This window comes from Mycetomoellerius zeteki, unplaced genomic scaffold (genome assembly GCF_001594055.1).
Source record: "Mycetomoellerius zeteki isolate Tzet28-1 unplaced genomic scaffold, Tzet1.0 scaffold106, whole genome shotgun sequence".
In the NCBI taxonomy this organism is placed as follows: Eukaryota; Metazoa; Arthropoda; class Insecta; order Hymenoptera; family Formicidae; genus Mycetomoellerius; species Mycetomoellerius zeteki.
Window position 1 is genome coordinate 3,928,738 of NW_017255975.1, and position 22,645 is coordinate 3,951,382.

The 22,645-nt window shown below is 32.4% G+C and overlaps 1 protein-coding gene across 2 annotated transcripts in view; it reads left to right on the forward strand.

Annotated features, from left to right (window-relative positions):
• LOC108724413 (uncharacterized membrane protein C20F10.07) overlaps nt 1-22,645 on the forward strand; it is a 70,396-nt gene that overhangs the window by 36,368 nt on the left and 11,383 nt on the right. The gene's annotated exons all lie outside the window — the stretch shown is intronic.

Here is a 22,645-nt window from a genome sequence, read left to right on the forward strand (position 1 = left end):
TATCTCTTAACTATAACTTGTTTTTTCGAAGTTAGTTCTAGCGCATAGAAAGTACGACGCATGTATTGATTTAGCGAGAGACCACGCGGCACCTACACGTGTCGCAAGACGTTGCCGCCGCTACGACAGTAGAAGAAAAAAAGCCGAGTCCATTGCGAGGCTTGTAATAATTTAGTAATCGGATCTGAGGCACTCGCATCAATATACTTGTGTGTCGCAATCGACTCGACAAGCGGGACTTTATACTATCGTTACAATAAAATCTTATCATAAATGTTGCCCTGAATCAATGATTTAATAATATAAAAGGCATTTTTTCTATAAACTTGACTTTTGCGAACGTTAAAGTTCATAATACTTCATAAAGAAACAAAGTTTTTTGCAATCGAAAGGTGATGCTTAGGAAAATTAATAAAATATTTATTCCTTGTAAATAATAACGCAATTATTTCGCAGTTAGATCGCTTTAGATAGAAAATTATTTCGAAGTTTCTGCCTTTCAGAAAGCAAATACATTTGATAGCATTAATATAATACTGTGTAAGACATTCTTTTTTACTATTATTGCTTTTACTAACGATAATGAATGAAATATTTTCAATACATAATATTAATAACAAAATGTGATGGCACATATAAAATCCGTGAATGTGGATAATGCACAGTTCTTTCGCAAATGCGATATAATTAAAAGTAATTTTATCAGCCACATAAACGCAAAATTTATCAGAGAGATGGAAAACTTTTTGTTTTTCTTATTCTAATATGTACATAATATCGCTCACTTTTAATAACAGTGACATAATTTAAAATTGTTTTTTGTGATTTTTTAAATCTTTAGTTGCTTTTATGCTTGTTTCCAAATGTGGATTAACTTTAATCTCTGTTTAACTAACTTTTTTTCTAAGAATTAGAAAAAGACGAATAAGGTTTACCTTAATCTCGGTTTAATTTATTCTTCATCTTTTTTTAATTCTTCGAAAAAGAATAGGTTAAACCAAGATTAAAGTTAATCCACTTTGATGGAAACAGGCATTAGTTGCTTAAAAACCACGAGAACATAAAGAAAAGGAGAAAAAAACATGCTTTAATAAAACACTTTTCTATATAATCAGCCATTATTACGCCAACATTGCATTTCAAAATTATATTATTATATAATTTTAATGTATATAATATTCGAAGCATTTAAATTTACTTTTCAAAAGCTTTGCTTTTTAATTGTTATTGGTAATAGCAAATAAGTATTGCAGGACGCTTTCCAGCAAGAGACACAAATGGCATAATGTAACACAGTGAATCATTACATTGTTGATGTTTGCCAACGTTACACAAAATTGAAATGATTATACCGGATGAAATTTTGGTCATTTTTGGTTCAATGAATGATCGTTAATCAATGTCCGACTTAATGTCCAGTTAATTCATTGATAATTGGATTCATTTCTATAACTACATATTCATTCTTGCAATGAATTCTAGTGATAGTTTTATAACCTAAATCGTTATGAGAATTCATTGGACCAATTTTTTTTCATAATTCAATGGATATTTTATTATATAATAATTTACGTACAGTTTTGGTGTACTGCGTCGCTTGCTGGAAAGTATCAATAATCATTGAAACGCAGAAATTAATAGCGCGATTATTTTCAATGTTATTACACAAGTTCGTACAATCGTCTATGAGAAAAGTGCCGGTTTGTTTTTATCATGCGACGGTGTATGAACACCGGTTCCCATTTCTCAGCCACCTGCTCCGCGGCGCGTGCATAAGGACGGTGCGTGATGTAGGTGCGTCAGAGACAACGCGCATGTGAAGCTCGTGGAGTATAACAAGCGTCGCGTTGCTGTGCGAGTTAGGACGAAGGCGGTATAGAGAGACGTATCGAGCGATGGCGGTGGTGGCGGCAACGGCTGTGGAGAGAGAGGAACGCGCGCGCTGATCGGCGGCGGTGGCGTTTCGCCGTCGTCAGTGTCTGATGGAGATACGGCTCGTCCAGGTCGTCCTGGACTTCGCGTTGGAGTCGCTCCGTGTGTTCCGTCGACTTTTTCATCGGCGAACGAAGAACAGGATCAGCTGCACGTCTCGTGTGCCATCCGAGCGGCTCCGAGTGCCATCGGCGTCGAGCTCTCTCCGGGTTGCCGGAGAAATAACCAACCCGGGGAGCGTTAACCCCCGATAACCCCGGAGGCGGAGGATACCGACGACCCGCGCGAGATTCGATCGATCGGCGATTTCGGCGAATTCTCCGGTTGCTATTTAAATCGGATTTCGTAACGTAAAACGGAATTTTTCCTGGTGGACGCAGATAACACGGAGAGATTTAAATATTAGTCAACGAGATGCGAGAGAGGATTCTGATAAATAAATGCGAACTTAGTATTTGTGTTTATGAATGAATTTTTATAGACAGAGTGCAAGATAACGAGTTGGACGCTTCCAATCGGGAATAGAACGATTCGGAGACTCTTAGAAATCGTCGTGCGATGATCTATTGCAGTCTGGATGCCCGGTAAATTTATTTTCCTCCAGTTTCGTTGTTAATTTATAAATAAATCGCGATGAACGTGTTGGATTAGCAACGAGCGGATCAACGAGAGCGCGTGCTTCGATAATAGCGGAAGGTTTTAATTATATTGTCATTAGCCACACACGCAGGATACTCACGCGTCGTTAAATCTATGTAAATCTCGGTCGCATAAATTTGTCTTGTTAACAAATAAACGCTGTGGGCTACAGTGAAGCATTATCAGAAAACGAATGGAACGATCTCGCATACATCGATGGAAATGGAAAGGTTTGAACGTCCTCGTACATTGCTCGTAGAATAATCCTCAGAAATCGATTGTTAAATTTATTATCGCAATTATTAGTATTTTATGATAATTATCCTCGAATGAGACTGACGAACAGATACATTTCAAGTATCTTTTAACGCTTAGCTTATCAAGAGGCTCTCGTGTAATCGATCGTAAAATAAAAACACAGACGAAGTATCGATGCTTTTTTTCTACAGCATCCGTAAAACATCGTATAGGAAAGCAATCGACTAAACAAGAGTCACATCCACGATTCTCTGAGACAGTTCGCGATGGATGTTCGATCAGTTCCTAATCGCTGAAAATATTTAGTCAACGACATTTTGTTGATCTTTGCCTAACGACTGGTGAGCAGAGAGTGAGCGAGAAAAGAAGAAGAGAGAAGAGAATCAATAGAGTGCACGGGCTTCGTGCCTTCTTGTCGTTAGTACGCAGTTCGACGAGTGCTTCGCCCTTTCCTGGCTGTTGGCTTGGCAACCGCGTGGCTATACCTTAAGGGCGCCGACGTGTTGCCCCCGCAACCCCCGGACGATAAAGACGGAGCACGGAATTGCGTTCTCCGCAAAGGACGAAGAACGACGCGGAGAACGCAAGAGACGGTCACTTCGTGGAAGACGCTTCGTGGAAGACGCCAAAGAAGGAATTGGAAAATTGTCAGCTGATCGAAACCCTTCGAGAATCAGCCGATCGAGAATAGCGCCAAATCAATCCGAATCTCGTCGAATCGCCGATCGTTCGTAAATTGCGCGAAAACGAGGATCGATAAATTTCAGTCTGGATTTACGCACCTTCATTCTGGATATTTTACGGAAACGAAAATACCCTGGAAAATCGAAATCGCTGATCTTGGAAACGTTTAACTCGACGGAAAGAAACATAGTTCGCGATCTACGACAAAGTCTTAGTATTAAGAATAGACGGAAGTCTGGGAGTTTCGAGACTCCTTGTGTGGATTTTAAAGAGGGTGTGCGAACAGGAGTGCATGGGAGAGGTGTACGATCATCTCAGAGAACTCATAATGCTGTGCTTCGTTCAGGGGTTTTACACGAAGGATGACTCGAAATCGCGACGTAATAAAAGGTAAATAGAATTAAGTCGCGTAATTTATACCTTAAGGGTATACCCTTAAGGTGTATGAGGAAGGTATCCTCAAGAGATCGCCGGAAATCTTTTTGATCTGCCGATTCTAAGGGCGCGTTCACCTTGACGAAAAAGCAGAAAGACCGGAAAAGTAACAGCCAATCAGAATTCGCGCTGGTAGTCTACATTTCGGCTTTTTGTACTACTTACTACCAGCGCGATCGAGTTATGATTAGCCGCTAACTGCTTTTCTGCTTTCTGCTTTTCCGGTCAAGGTGTGAACGCGCCCTAAAAGTGTTTTTAGTTTGAAATAATTTATAAATTTGCCGCTTTTAGTTGCTTTTATAGAAATACTTTTTATTGTTCAATTTACTTTTCTAAAATACACTGAAAAAAACTAAATTTTAATAAATATTTGTTTGAATAGTTTTAAGTAAATATTTATTAAATGTAAACATATTTATTTAACATAAATCATTAATTTGATTTAACTACAATTTTTTTATTGATATAGATATTTAAGTAAATATTTACTGTAAATTACTGTTTAGTATTATTCAAAGAAATATATTATACTAAAATTTAATAATTTTTTTTTAATGTATGGATATTTTAGTAAAATCGGCAGAAGATGCGAATAAACAATAAATTTACATATAAGTAGCACATTATATTTGTTAATTGTTAGAGTAGATTGCTTTTAGTCTTGCATTTAGAATTAGCTCAGTAAATGAGTAATCAATCAGATAACTAATTAGTAAAGAGACCGAATTATGACAATTTGTATGATACGATAAAACCGCTAATCGTACAATTCGTTGTATTATATCTTATAATTTATGTAACTTGATGCGCTTCATGGAATTATTATTGCTTTACGGAATTATTGTTTTCGTGCCTTATTTACATCTTCAAATTTTATTAAAATATGTATTTAAGTTGCATTAATCTCTCTCTGTATTAATTTCGATGCAGTTTCTGATGAATTGCATCGCGATATCAATTTCGAATTCTGTTGAAAACGGAATGACATTGCGAATTAACCAGATCCATTACTGTATATTGCAAATTGAATGATAGACAGTTTATATTACCAAAAATATCGGAAATATTACGAAAGTGAAATAATGAATTTATTTTCTCATTCGCGGAATCAGATTTTTCAGATATTTGTGAATATCAGATATTTGATAATTTTTTTATAACATCGATATAAAAATAAAGCTGGATTAGGACTCATGCTACCCCTGTGCGATTAAATTGTTGCTGCCCTTTGTCAAGCTTCAAATGTAATTTAATTTAAATTAATCAAATTCTATATTCTGTTGGTTATTACCTCTGGTAAACAATTTTTTTTAATCATTCGTATTTGGCAAAAACTGGCAATTTTTTTAGAAATTAAAAAAAATACCGCTTCCTCACCTAAATTTGCCGCCTCCATGCATAGCTTAGGTTGCCATACATAGCCTAGGTGCTAATACGTCACTGGATAAAAAGATTTCGTGTGTCTATCAAGCTATCTACAATGACATTTTAAGGTACAAAACTTAAAAAAGGAAATTAAAAAAATTGATTAATCACAGTCGAATGTGAGGTGAATAATCGATTGACTGTGATTAGTCAATTTCTTACGGTTTAAGGATAAAAGTTTAAATTTTATACCCAAAAGCTCATTGTAGACGCTGCTTTACGCGTTTTAAATTCGCGTCATTGGACAAAGACAGCCATCACGGTGTCCATCGATATTTCTTCTCCTGAGCTAAATACGGACGCGTGAAAAGGATTACCGAAGGAGATTCGCGTTAGAGTGCACGCCTTATCGCGCAAGGGTTAATATAGATTCGAGAGAACATGTTTTTTCCTTTTCTCTCCTTTTTCTCTCGACTAGCACCGTCCTATTTGGGTCACTGACGTCGCAAGCGCATAACAACTGGCACAGGTTGTGTACGAAGAAGATGAGAGGAGAGGCCAACGATGCTCAAAGCAACGAGAGACCGACCGCGATTCCGGCCTTACGCGTCTCGTGTCTCTCTCTTTCGTTTTCTATATCTCTCGACCATAAAACATTTAGTTTTGCAAAACGCACGAGTCGATTATTCATACAACACATGGATTCGCTCGAGGGAAATTATTCCTCTTGCAGTCAATATGCTCGAGGAAATTCTCAAGATATTAAGATATTAATTTAACATTATTGTTGCCAATGAAATATTCGTAATTTTGATGTAGCGTGACGGAAGCTATAAATTTGATGACGTTAGTTTCAATTAGATCAGATTTGACTTTTCTTCACTTATGATTTTTTAATTTATAACCAACTGAAAACTTAGCCTTCTTCGAAAGAAGAAGCTTTTGAATTGATATTACATAACAAACTCGTTTATAAAGCAAATTTTTAACCTTTACTAAAGTTTTAATTCTTGCTTCGAATTCAAGGTCTCAAAAAATATTATGTGTAATCGATCAAAAGATCTCTTATAAAAATTAAAATTATTTTAAAATATTTTATTTTTTAATTTCTAAACATCGACAATGATTGATTTATCTGATTTTTTAAAATATACAATAAAATTAAATGAATAAGTTCAGCTATGATATTGAATATTTTTTATATGACGGTATTAATTTTTCTATAACGACTTCTGTGAATGAAGTAGTTACAGCGTTTACAGATGCAAAAAATAAAACATTTAAAAAAATGACGCAGGGATGGTCGATGAAGATGAATATTCATATAGATATGATATATTTGCGTGTCGATGATCGGCAAAAAGTTCTCGCGTGACGCATATTGCGTCGTTACATCATGAGTAAAAACAGATTCGCAAGTTTCTAATTAATCGCAGGAAACGAGGAAAAATAACAGAGTTACAGTCGGTGTTCTAATGAAAAGCTGCGGATTCACTGCGGTGTATTTTCGTTGTGCGCTAACACGAAGAAATGAACGTTTCTAATTTTGACGTGACCCGAAAGGAAGGATAGTTCGCTGTTGTGTGCCGAACCGTCGACATGTCGGCGAACAATGATACGACGATCTAGCGTTGCAACAATCTTCTAATTGATACAATTGATCCAATCGTGAGTATAGTTATAAGTGCCGGTCTTTTCATCGAGCCACAAAAAAAAATAATTATACATAATATATTTTTCGCTTATCTATATTACATTTCTGTTAAACGCTACATGTGTTATACAAATTAGTGATTATCTCGTACCGGTAGTTTCTTTAATTCCTTTAACTTTCCATGTTAGAAATTGCTTCCGATGATTAAGTTTCAAATTTAAAATTCCGTCCCACTTGAAAAGCGACAGTTTACTATCTTCAAGGAGGTTCTCGCGTTTAATGAAATATAAGACAAGTCTGTATACATAAAAACCAAATTATTCTAAGTATTATGTTATTGATACGAAAGTGATTATATCAATAATATAATAAGTATCCAGAAAAATTTAATTGATTTTTACTATACTATTTTGAAGATATTTAATTCTAAATGTATCCTAAAAGGTTGCAATACTTTTCTTAAAATGAATTTTGGAATGCAGCCTACTCACCGAGCGATTAGTTCTTATTTGTCGATCCATGAATAAGAATCAATCGCTCTTTGAGCAAGCTCCATTCCGAAACCCATCGAAAAAAAAAAAAATGTTGCAACCTTTTAGGCCCCGACTATACACGCCAAACCTTATTCCGTAGATATTTTTTCTTAATTTGAAACATTTGCAAGTATAAAACAGAACTTTTAAAAACGTTATAATATTACAAAATAAACACTTAAGTTCGTTTTGGTAAAATTTCGTCTAAACTGATCGTACAATTTGAGAGGAATTTATATTTTTCGATGAAGAAAAGCAAGAATATTTGTCAAATAATCAACGCATGTGTCTGTGATTATGCATATTACTTATAGAAGTATTAATATTAAACTTATCAACAGCAGTTTTTAAATTTATGTCATATAATTGTGATATTATATTATTTCTATTATTTGCATATTTTGCCGCGTGCACTATTTTGAAAGTAAGACGTATAATCTCAAGTATACTGACTAACCCTATCATTAAATAAACGTCTTATAACTTTTTGTTAATTTAAGATACTTAATAACATATAAAATTAATAATGATTATGTATAATGACATTAGTGAATTAATATTGTTGATAATATTTTCGATATTATTATTTCAATTGTTTTATATATATATATACAATTTTAAGAATTTAAACTGTTTATTGATTAGGAAGCGTGAGAACCTCTTTAACCCTGGAACTTTTAATACTTAACGAGTCTATTTTGAGTAGTTTTCATGGATTTATACAAATATCTATGACGTGAAATACGATTTTTACTTTGCTCTACTTTGAAACACGTTTTATTTCGAATTCCTGGATATCGCCGACAATTGGGACACTCGTTTTACGAATGATCGAATCGTGACGGTTGTAACCCAAAATAGCGAACAGGCAGCTTTATACCCAGTGAAGAACGGTTTCGTCGTGACTGAACCGTTATAGTTACGCATTATAGTTGCTCGACGATATGAGTTGAGCGTGGTGTCTTCATTAATATTTCCCTGAAATACGAAGCGACGATACTTTTAGTTAACCAAATATTGTCAGTACAAACATCGATCAGAAAATGTCGATTCTAAGTAATATATCTCATACGTATTATTGTTACAGAAATTAATGAACAAAAATTGAAATATTATGAAGCTAACTCTCTGAAATTATTTATTACATTCACAGAAATGTATATAATATAAGTGATATTTATACATATGAAAAAAATAGTTTTAAAATAGTTTTAAACAGCTTATTTTAGAAACGTGCATTGAAGTCTTTTAAATAATCTAAAAGTATTAAATGGTTATCATTGATTGTTTTTATTATTTATATATATATATATAGATTAATATTATATTTTTTATGTGAAAAGATAGGATTTTGAAGTTTTTTTGATTTTTCAAAAATTGGCTCTTTTAGTGAAAAAACTGGTGCTTATAATAATAATAATGATGACTGTATTGATGTATAACAAATAAGAACGAAAACATACAGCGGCAGTATAAAACGCAATGAAAAGGAAGACACGCAATCAGTGGGCGAGGAATCAGTAATTCTAGTGTTAAATAATTTTTCTTGTGTAAAGATATAAGCTTTTTTATCATTTTATTATACACTGAAGAAAATACTAAATGTTAATAAATATTTGTTTGAATAGTTCTAAGTAAATATAAAATTCACTAAATGTATAATAGACATATTTGATTGATATAAAAATTATTAATTTAAATTAACTATTATTTTATTGAGTAAATATTTATTTACCGTAAGTAAATGTTTACTCAGTACTGTTCAAAGAAATATGTAATTTAGTACTTTTTTTCACTTGTACTTTAATTCTGTGTATACTCTAATCTACATTTACTTTTGTAGACATTGAACATCTCTTTAAATATATTTTTCGTAATTTAAGTTCTAATCTTCTTTCTCTTTACATACGCCAGTCTCTCTCTCTCTTGGTCTCTTTTTTTTCTCTTCTTTCTCTTATTCTGTTTCAATCTCCGAGAAAATTTGCGGAACTAGCTGCAATGTTTACAAGCACGAATTTTTCATCATACGCGGGGTCATCATACGCGATGCTGCTCGTGAGTTTCTAGGGTCAATCAGCAGTAGCGGCGACGGATGACGGCAGCGATGGTCTCGGGGCGTACGGAAGAGAGAGAAATATACCGCTAAGCTCCTCGGCTCGTAGAACGACGACCTCGCGGAACCGGCGCGGCGCGCGGCGCGGTGTCTCGGGGCGAGCTCGTTCGCGGGCGCAGTAGCAGCTGCCGTCGCCGGCTCGTTTTCACAGCGCGTTCACGTGGCTTGCTCTGTTATTCAGCCGGCCGTCGTGTTGTATACTGCGATCGCCGTAACTTCCGCACTCCGGACCGCTTCATTCACAACATGCGTCGGTGGATCATCGCGGCCCTGTCGGAATTAATAGGTCATCGTAGGAAAAGACGTTGAGCTTCTCTCCGAGAGCTTCTCTTAGGCTTGTTACACAATAGAATCGCAATTCGTAAGCCGTAAGAAATTGCCAATTCACAGTTGAATATGACAAAAATAATCGACAAATGGTTGGTTAATTTCTTACGGCTTACGAATTGCGACTCTATTGTGTAACAGATCTTGGGGATCTGTTAAAATCGCGCGCTCGCTTTTTCTTGGGATTCTCTTATTTTATTTTTGGTGGAGCTATGTGTCATCGTAAATATACATGATTTAAGAATTCTTAAACGAATGAATTTGTAGGTTGTCATAAGAATTTTTCTGAAAATTTTTTTATTATTAGATATCTTATATTTTTTCATTTATTGAAGAGAAGAATTATATCGTGAGATTTATACTTCAATATTAATAACTGTTGTTTTATAATTTGTTCGATAAAATATAGCATAATACCAAGCATGCAAATAGCTAAAGTTTCACGGAAAGCTTTGCATCGAACAACAATTCTTCATTAAAGAAATCTTGATAATATGTAATTTTAAATTTATCTTAAACTTTGTCCACAAAAGTTAATTTAAGACAGTTTTATTAACCAAAAGGTATTAAAGATTGTGAGAGATATTGAAAGAGTAAATTGTATACTAATTATTGGAAATAATTTTTGTTTAGCTTTAAAACAATAAGTTGCAACAATTCAATTCTGATGCTTATATTCTATTTGTGGCTTTCATCATTAACAGATAAGAATTTAATCTTGCACGCAGTATGTTAAATAAACAGCGAAATCATATCGACAAAACTAAATACGATAACTCGGACTAATCTCTCCGTAACAATATAACACAATAATCACGTAACATTGAGGAACAAGATTCAGTCTGACCTAATAATACATTATTAGCAAAATCGATGATCTACATTCGCGTTCTATAGTTTAATTTAATAATTTAATAATTGTTTCATCATTCTCTTTACTCTTTACTTATTATACTACTGAACGATTACTTTAATTCGAACGATTAATTTAATTAATAATTAAATTCGCGAATTTCATTAAAGTCTAAATAGTGATTGTAGCATTTGTGAAAAAATGTTTTGTAGAAATTTGTATTTAATTAGAAATATAAAAAAACATTTTTATGTGGAGTAGGTAGATACACGCTAAAATATTTCATTAAATATTTACAATTATTTTTTCAGTCTTTTAGATTTTAGATAACAAGAAAAAATTAATTTATATTTACTATTATAAAATTTATTGAAATATAAAAAAATATAATAATAAATAGAATATTATTTTAAATTGATCGAAACCATTATTTAGAATACTTAATTGTATAGAAAATTCGATACTATCGTATTGCATCTTTTTATCAAAACCAGATATTTGTTATATCACGAAGAAAGACACGCGATATACCGTTTTGTCTAAATCACGAAGACGGTACAGCTTGCGGAAATTTCATATGAAATTGGCGTGACGTAAGCAAATGCAAATTTGTAACTCAAATAGAATTTCATTATTTATTCATATAGATTACAAATAGCGGGAAAATAGAGATCCAAAAAATGATTTATGGCAAAATATGCATTTTATGTGTATATTATTATTTAAAAAGTAAGTTACAAAAAAGCCAAGCTATATTTATTCAATTATTAAAATATTATTTTATTTAAACTTTAATAATCTAATAATGAACTAATATATTTTAATAAATAAAATTAACTATGGTTTGGGAAATTAATTCTCGCATGTGATATATGTATATACTTTTGATTAAACTTGACAACACGCTATCATTGTTATATCATCGACACGTGACACTTTAAACGGCTCGCATTTCCTATATAATTATCTAATAACAGATATTATAAAAAATATTCCAGAGTACGTAAATATAAAACCATTCCACGCATTATTGAAGCACAGAAATAAAAACATCCATGTAACTCTATATGCAATTATTGCAATCGTGTTTTTTTTTATTAAAACACGTAGAGTCAGGTTGTCGGTAGAACTTAGTCCGTAATTTTTCTGCTTACTTAACATTGTGCAAGATGATATTTAACGCGAGTGAATTTATATTGACGAATAATTTCTTTTAAAAAATGAAGAGAATTTGTTAAAATATTCTCTAACTAAGGAAAATAATTTTTAAAGATTTTTAAGTTTGAAAGACCTTTAAAAATTATTTTTAGAATTTATAAATAGATAGTAAAATGATATTTAGCTACGTATTATATTTAAGATCTTGATTTGACGTACACTTTTTCTCACAAGGCCTGCCTGTCGAACGTAATGTTAGTTCAGCTGACAATATAATCTGCAACCGACGGGTTTAATGTGTTTTCTGCATCATCCATCGCGAAAACTTTCTGCCTCGTGGCAACCTTGACTGTGCCATGACCTCTTTATTTAATGCTCTTCTCTGTCGAACGCTACGATATTTCGCGATCACTTCATCTTCCAATTACCTTTCGTTTATTTTTCTTCATTTGACAAGTTTACGGAATGCTCTGCCAAGATCTTGTACATATGTTCTAGGAAGGTCGTGATTTTATTAGTACTTCAAGGTTTTGCGAAATGGATGAAAATGACCTAAAATATTAAACAATATCGTAAATTAAAAATACCATGTTTTAAATTTATTTTCAATATTAATTTGATCACTAATTTAGATAATTTAATTTATTGAAATTAATTTTTATTAATAATGTTAAAAGTTTTTTGTGCAGAAAATTGTAAATATAATTAAATTAAAAAATTTGTGACTATGGACTAACTTGTTTTTGTAACATGAGGCAACTAATCGCTTCTTTCACAAGATGCATTTAAGAGTTGGTTAAACGTGAGCTAGTTAGAACAGAAGGTGAAGAATAGTGCAACGTAATGGAAAAAGTGAAGACGAGAGGATAAGCGCGTGTAAGGACACTCATTGTTTAAAATTTCAAGTTGGAGTATCGAGCGGTTTATGGAGGTCGAGTACAAACGCGTTTTACACGTGTAACTGCTGATGCTATGTATATTTACTGCTCTGAAATGGGGCTGTCGATTGCTAGAGATCAATTACCAATATTTTATAGTATATAGAACGATGAAATGACTGTTTGATAATATAATAATACTCGAATGTTGTATTAATATTTGCTGTATATATAATACACGATATTTTCATTTGTATTTTCTCCGTTTTCATACAATAAGTAAATAAATAAGTATTATTCTCTTGTTAAATAAATACTTTTCATTAGTCATTATTTTTTATTATTTTAAATATTAGTTTATCATATGTATCATTTTATTATTTCCTATCTAATCAGTTTTTTATATTTTCTTTGTTATATATATCTTATTTATTATATATACAAATATTAATACTGTAATATTATTATACTTTGTTGAGGCGGATACTCTTATAGCTGTATTCGGGAAATTGATGAGAGGTCAGTAAGGAACCTTTAGCATATCTCTGTTTTTTTTATCCTTGAACAACTTGCGTAGGATTGACCGGTAAAACTAATAGTCCTATATTTTTTGTTCTCGGAAAACTTCCTGATATAAAGGCAATTATGTTACTTTCCGGATGTTACACACTTTATAAAATACTCGTACGTACAACCGCTATGAAATACGGATCTATGTGATGTACTCTTCTCCAAATATTGAATGGCAAATTATAATTTGATCGCAAGTACGTTCCTTTTGTTATATCTTCTAATTTAGCTTTCTCATTGTTTGACCTTTTTATGCGTTGGATTTGTTCAAGTTCATTGGTATGACAATATCGAAACACGAGAGAGATAGAGAGAAGAGCGGAGAAGCTAAATTTTATATTACATTATAATTTTTATAATTATTAAATGTAATTTCTATAATTTCAAATATTATAAATTATCCGAAGTAACATATTTTCGTGTGAAATGTAGAAAAACCGGATTGTTAATTATAAACTGCGTTATGAAACCTTTTTTAATTAAATATTATTACAAACGTTACATTGCTAAACTCATATACATTACTATGAATTAATCATTTTGTTATTAAGCTTTATGATTAGTATGAAATTTACATGAGATTCAAACATGAATTTTGCAAAATGATATACGTTCAAATTGCTTAAGAAATCGTACAGAAATGCACAGAGAGAAAATTCTTTTCGCGAGGATCGAATTGCGTGTTATCGGGATATTTATTCACAATAACGATATAGTAATCTCCTAATCTATTTTTGAAGGTCAGTCGATATTATCTTTTTATATCCATTAGATAGTGCCTCTCGTTTATACCAGCGCGAGCATATCAAATATATGTGCATCTACAATCGTGCATCCAGCGTTTTTTACACAGACAAAAATGCTCGTGAGATGAGATTCGAGAGTGGTCAAATATATATAGGGATCATCAATAAGTAATCCATTCTGCGCAGATTGATTCGCCAAGCTTTCTTGAAGGTGTATCCCCACGATCGATACACATGTACGTACTATTAATAGGGAGACTTTCGCAACATCTAGTTTATCGTGTACTTTGCGTGTACCGTAAATGCTAAAGTCCTGTGTTCCGCGCAAATGCGTTACGGTGGCAATTCCTTTCCTAGGCATTAGCATTTATACACGCGATAATATTTACGTAAATCGAAATGATGATATTGCAAGCAGCCACGTTAAGTGGATTTTACGGATTTGTTGATGTAGGCACAAATGGATACTCGCGTGTCCGATAAACGTAATGTAAGTCCAAAATGGAATATATGTTTAACATAATAATGTTTCAGCTTTGTCATTACGAGATATGTGATAAAGGATTGTACAACCAATTGAAAGATCTAATCTTCTTATATTGTTTCTTTCAACAATTTCCTAAATGGGATTTGATCGTTCAACTTTACTTATTTTATTCTATGATATAATGAACATATGATTATATAATTAGTTAATTAGTATTTTGATTTCGATTGTAGAATAGTTGATGAAATATGCATTGATTTTTTGATGAATTGCGTTTAAATAAATATTTAATAAAACAAGCCATTAATATGGCAGTTTTTTGATCTCATTATTATTCAATATTAGATTAGAATTTCTATCATAATGATGACGATAAAAAATTCTGAACATACATTTAAAAGTAAAACAGTTAAATTAAGATTTTGTTTTTTTTTTTCAAAGTAGATAAGTTTGAGATAATTTTAAGTAAACAAAAGAAACAACAAAGAAGTTTAATTAATTTCAATTTAATTAAAAAAAATGTTTGATAAAAAGTCGGAAAGAAAAATCGAATTTATTTAGAGATGTTTTTTTGGTTTTTACGTAGCACATAAAGTTTCTTGCGAAGATCTATCAAATCATTGTAGACCATGGATCATTTCGTATTTCCATAGCAAGAACCTTGACTCTTCGATGCATATTACTTAGTCACGAGATTATACGGTGACGCGTTGGGAATATTTTTTGGCGTGATTTCTTTTCTTTCGAAGAAAGACAATGCCGTGAACTCTTGTATAATCAGCGGCTTGCGCGATTTGTTGTTTCTATAATGTCTGAATGTCTGAACGTGACGATGAAATCTCGTTTATTCGAATAAATATCTCGTTTATATTTGAAACATGTATAAATACATAAAATAAATAAAACATTTTTAGGTAATGTTTTATGCTTTCTGTTTTTAGAAAAGAGTTAAGTTGAATCAGATTTAGTTTTGAAACACAAAATTGAATGATCAAAGATGGAATGAACGAGAACGTAGAAAATTGTTTCTTAAATTTTACATGCGAAATTTGTCATTTTATTTTATTATCATAATTTTATTTGACACAAAATCCTGACTTCATTTGTGGATGTATATTAGAATATAAATTCTATTAAATGTAGAGAATTATCGATGAAGATGAAAAAATTCGAAATTCTGTGAGAAGATTTACATATTAATATTTTTTTTATATATATAAACAATGACATAAAAATATAAATATATAAAATTTCTCAAATATAATTTATATATATATAAAACTTCTCAATATAATTTATTTCACTGTATAATTAGTATTTATAATTTAAAACCTATACAAGAAGTATTACATATAAGTTATATATAAGTAGTATTACATTAATCTAATATGACATATATTTACATATTAATTAAATTAATGATTTCATAGAAGCTTCAATTTCTCAATTATTGTTCGTTTTTTTATGAAAATATTATCTTTTTTATTATTGTGTATAATAATAATAATCTATTAGAGCCCAAGCATAAAAGTTGATTACTCAATATCGATATTATCATTTTAAGAAGTTTCTTAGAACAATGAAACATCAGCTAATAAATGAGGAAATGTACGGTATCTCTCGATCATAGAAGATGATCAAATAACCTTCTGAAGCTCTCGAATATGGATGCGAGCATGCGTCGTATATATGTATATATATGTACATGTGGGTGTTTGCTGATGAGAGGAGAGATCACACGTGCTTTTTTTTGCGAACTCGCAACAATGACTAATCGCTTCGTACCACGCGACCGTATTCATTACGTAAACCAGATTTTTTCAGACGCATCGTATACAATAAAGTATACTTGCGCAAATGTTGCACGCAGGAGTTTGTTATCCTAATGTTTTTAAATTAACAGAGGAAGTTTAAATTAAATTTTCTCACGTAAAATTTTAGGAAATGATTAAAGTGTTATTGACATCAAAATTCAATATTAGCAAATGGTGAACGCACGAATAAAACAAGGATTAATATTTTTATAAATAAATTTGAAAGATATTAATATTGGTTAATATTGTAGTTGCGTTTGTCGAAAATTAGATAAAAAAGTAGTAAAAAATTGTGATTAAATACACGTTTATCTGGATAATATTCATCAACTACGATATGTTTGCAAAATATTGTAGATAAATCGATATAGATTATCGGTATGGGTTATCGATAGGGCCTTTTCCGAATAAGTTTGTTATTCGAATGAAATGTAAGTAGCTCAGCGTTCCAAAATCGAAGTAAAATCCTTTTATACGATTTTTTGTTATGACATTTGTGCTATTTATGACATTTATCGATGTTTTTTTTACAAATGTCATAAATTACAAATGTTATAAACGTCAAAAGTTTCATTGCTTATATATATTTACTTTACCAAATCAAATTATATCTATAAGAAATGTTTAAAAATTTATCCATTTGGTTAATTTGTACATATATATTTTTTTAATTTGTGTAGAAAATCTACAAAAAAATTGGTTATTTTTTATAATAAAAATCATTAATTTGATAGTATATGTAGCTTACTAACAATAATGATAAATAAAAACTAGTTATGTTAATATATTCTCTCACATAATAATTTGCGGTATCATAAATAAATCGACGTTGCATTCATCTCTCAGAAAACGCGTTTTAAAAAAGACGTGTGTCACGTACATAATTCTCATACAATAGGCAGACGTTAAAGCCCATGTCTTCGAGAAATCAGTCCCCGACAGATCGATGGTGTTGAAACGATAAATATGCAAACGCGTATTCGTCTTCAAGGAAATGCATGCAACAGTATCTACGTATCTGTGTATTTCCGACAATTCGCGTGATGTTGAAATAAAGTGTCTTTCTCTGTCTCATTATCTCGACTCGTTGCAATCGTTTGTCTTGCATGCTGAAGATTATCTCGAAAATTACGCAAATTCGAAAGACATTTATCGAGATTTATTCGAGCCTTGATAATAATAATATCTAACGAATAAGTTCAAAATATCGTCTATAATGTCTATAATGTCTACAATAATTATATAAATCGGATAAATTAATTAAATTATTGATCATTATTCATATCACATACATACACACACACATTTGAATACATTTATTATCTATTAACGTAAAGCTATATATAGACTTATATATAATTATATGATTTTTCAAGAGTTTTTAACTGAAGTTAAATAAGAGAAAGAATTCGATTTTTAGTCGAAGCGGATTTTGATGCTTAATAACATTCATATGTAAATTTGTGAATACATATGTACTTGCAAATTTGCATTATGAATATTATTGAGCACCAAGTTTCGACTGAGAATGGGATTCTTTCCTTTATTGTTGATTTAAATTAAGATAATCTTGGAAATTATACAATTATATATAAATTTATAATTTTTATGTTAACAAATAATAAATATGTATATGAATATTATTAAGCATCAAGATCCTTGAAAATGATTCTTTTTCTTACTCTTGTGATGATTTATTCTTATTAGTCTAATTTCCATTTACAATTGTTTACTTTAAATATTTATTTCATTTTTAATAACATTTAATGGATATCGTCGTTGTGACGATATCTTTGTACGTTTATTTTTGTCTATGTTGGATTGCCCCGTGAATCGATTTTCTAGAAACATTTCCATTTGTCGCACCGAGTTACGCAGTGTCCTGGCACAGAACGTAACTTTCAGACTTCTTCCAGATATACAACAAAAACAAAACTTTGTACAAGTGTCATGTCGCGTGACGTCTTTTTGCGGCCTTCAAGAAAGACTTCGCGCAATCGGCGAACACCTGGCGCATCTCAATAATGTAGGCCGCCACGAGACTACGCGTTGGTGGGCATCGCTTTATTGATATCATGTCCATAGAAAGAGAGAGAGAAAGAGAGAGAGAGAGAGAGGGGGAGGTAGAGAGCCCATAATCAAATTCCGTGTTATATGTCCGTGACTGCGTGGTATAAGATAATAATAGTCCCAACTGCACTTCCCGGAGACCGGCACGTCGGCATCGCGCACGTGTACTCGTACTTTGTGCCATTACACTAAAGTAACCAACGATCAATCGCGTATCTCGCGACTTAAGTGATTAATAAGTCAATTTCATATCATGTTTTTTATTCATATGTGTTTGCTTTCAATTGGGGTATAGGCGAACCACATTACGTAGCCAGTTGATTTAATATTGTTATTTCTGTAGTACAAAATTATCTGTAATTATACTGATTGCTTGATTTATCTCTGTATTTTTTCATATTTTTATATTTTTTACTCTTATCCTTTTGTGTTCATTTATATATATATATATATATGAAAACAAAAAATTAAAAATATAGTATATCATGGAAAGAACGATTTTGCTGAAGTATCTAAAAATTTAACTAGATACAGATTTGAAAATATTTTTTTGTTAATTATCAAAATAATTACGTAGAAATCTTAAGCACGATAATTAAGCAATGCTGTAAAAAGTTTTGATATTCTAGTAATTAGTTTGTCGTAATTATTTTAATAAACAAAAAATTATTTTTAGGTTTGTATCTAGTTAACTTTTTAAATATTACAACAAAATCGTTCTTTTCATGTATAAAAGGTTATATTTATATAATTTTTTCGTACATTTTTCTGCGTATATTTTTGCTTTATGCCGACTTTATGGTATTGCTATTTGATGATTATTATTAATACCGTTTAACGAGAGTAATATAAGATTCGATCTGCTTCGCTATTGCTGGTATTCGCTTTTAGACCGTGCGGGAAACTTGAAAATACATTAAAACACGTGTTCTCTCATTCCTCTCGCCATCCTTTATTGATGTGCAGCACGAGAGAAAGAGCGTTTCGACCTTTTGGGAGAGTGCCAGAGAATGCGAGTTGACGCATACATACTCTTTTCCAGTTTAAAGGCACCAATGCTTAACAGCTAAATATTTTGCGTTTTCTTCCTGTTCAGTGAAGTGTCGCGTTGCTCGGGAAATTCGAGCGTGTGTTTCCGCACGCATCAATTTGTCGGAATGACGTTTATTCAAACATCCGTAGTGACGCAAACTGGAGCGAAGTTTCATGTATCTTTTTTTTTACGCTTTACGTAATCGTAATTACAATAATGATTATTATTTTCTTATTGTAAATTAAAATATAATCCATTTTATATATAACATAGATTATTTTTTTATTTGCATATATAATTGCGAACATTAATTAGCATCCATATTATACAACAATTTGCATAATTTATAAATATACAGAACAGCTTGGATTTTTTAAAGTGATTATTTCTTTTCATTAACCTTCATATCCTTTAAATGCAATATTATAAAATGCTTTCTCGATATAAATTAATTTCTTTCAATATCTTTTACATAATAATAATTGCGGATATAGTGATATTTATGTACACATGAAAAAATAGTCTTGCCAAAGTATCTAAGAATTTAATTAGATACGGATCTGAAAATAATTTTGTTTGGATCATCAAAATAATTATATAGGACTCTTAAACTCGTTGCTAGAATGCTAAAACTTTTTGCAAATTATCATCGATTTTTAGGTGTTATGTACTTTAGGCATACATAGTTATTTTGATAGTCTGACAAAATTATTTTCAGATTCGTATCTAACTAAATTTTTAGATACTTTAGCAAAATCGTTCTTTTCGCAGACAAAAAAGTAGCATAATCTTTTAGAGATGAACTTGGTCAATATTCTTGCAGATAGATTTTATTAATAATACCTATTCTGCATTTTAACAAATAGTAACGCTTAACATTATAAATGATTCACCATCGATGAATTTTGATTTCCGTCTTCGTGTCTCTTAAGTCTTAACGTACGTGATATTCGATCCGATCACGCGGTACCTCATGTAACTTAAGTACAAGTAGGTACTCTAGAACGCGAGCTATAGAGCTCCCATTACATAGACAGATGTACATCCGCGGATTTGTCAATTATGAAGAAGGTCATAACGTCGACCGATGGGTAAGAAACTTCGAGCATGCCTAACCACGACCAGTCTGATATCCCGGCTGGCCCGTGGAGTACCGGACTCTCGTGATTCTCGTTCCTCATCAGCTTCTCCGACTCTTCGTTCCTTGTGCTCAAGGAGCTCAAACTTCGCAATTTTTCCGTCCATTTTCATCAACATCGATCATCATCTCGACCCCTAGACTTTTCACAACGAGAGAATTGGACCGCTGGCTCGGTACGATCGCTCTCGCGAGGCAGATACTCGTCTTCTCTTCACCGAAGAGATTACCGCCGCTTCAAGATGAGCATCTTCTTCCTCGCAAGGTTGGCCGTGAGATCGATGGGTGCTAAGTGGCGGCAATCGAAAAGAGGGATCTTCAGGAAGTATCGATACGAACGTGGTTTCTACTGAACGGAGCCTGCGGTTGTTCCGTTTCGCAACGAGAGCCCCTCTTTTTTCGCGCTCGCTCGCCTCATTGTGCATCACGGCGAGCCGCTGTCGCTTGTTAAAGGCAGTCTGGCCTGGCTCGTTGAACCAACCTATGTAGTGAGGTGTGGTTATTCTCGCGGTATGAAGAGAGGACCGAAACTGGTTCGTTAGTCACCTCGTCCTTTCGCCCCGTTTGGTTTCATTCCATCCAGACAGCTTCCCTTTTTCCTTTTCTCTTCGATTTTCTCTCGTCTCTGATCTTGGTGTTCGTCTTTATCCTTTTCTCTTCTCGCATCCGCTAAAATTGGCGAGTGACCAATTCGTTTAAACTCGACTCGTAGTAATATTACTCGTCACTATTTCCCTTCTGTTTTCATATTAATCTCTGCCCACTACTTCGATTATTTCCACGGTTGCGCTCATTATTCAACTTGAGCGATAAGCCAGATAAAAGCAGATAAAATTGATCGTTATCATGTCGAGCAGATGTGATGGTAGTGCAGTATAAGCCACGTCATTAGTCGCTGTTTGGAAAATTGCAACTATGTTGTTAAATATATCGATGAATCAACCCGTCGATTCGTGTCTCCCGTTCGTGCAATTTCCGATAATAATATTTTTTTATCGAGATTCACTTCGATATTTGCCGATGTCCGTCTGATAACAACGCAGATTGCTCGCGGAGCTCACATCGATTGCCGATTGACTGGTAACCGGCGTTGAAGCTACCTAATACAAGCCGTGATAGAGCCTTCTTGCGTCTCAGAAAAGGAAACTTTTCGCAGATACTATTTCGGAGATAATGTAACAGTAATATTTCGTAACGTTGGCCTTTTTTCGCGATGATGGAGTTCGAAACACAGGCGCTGATCAACCTTTGCTTCTCGTCTCGCCCACTTATCAGGGCCAGGTACGTGGTGATTTATGACAGATAAACTTTTAAAGGAAGTGAATAATGTCATCGATATTTTATCCAAATTAAAGATCGATATACGATATGAAGACTCTTGATATTGAAATTTAAAATAGAATTATTTAATGAACTGACTGCACACAAATATATCATAGAAATCACTTAAGCTTATTTTATAATTGTAGTTAATATTAATACTGTATATCTAATATAATATATGGATGTAACAAAATTGATATATAAATTTTTATCAGCATACGCGTGTAATTTTTTAACAAATCAATCTTCCCCAACGTTACATTTTTATTTTATATTTTAACAAAATGAAACTAAAAAATCGAAGTAGTATTACTTTTATCGATCGATTTTTAAATCTTGAAATGATTACTATATTTACTCGTCAGAAATGACGCTGCGTCGAAAAACTGATTCACTGAGTACTTAACTGATATCTTTCCACTCTAATTGATGTATAGGAGAAACTAAGAAAAGAGATCTGGGAAAGTTAAAATTTTTGCAATTATATTATTTTTTAAATAAATGCTGTTGGCATATTTTTGATGAAATTTATAATCAATTTCTTCTTAAGATGAAAAAACATGCCTAAAAGGGATGAAAAATTCTGAAAATCGTCGAGCAGCTTCCCTTCTCCAAGTCTCTTTGCAATTTCTCTC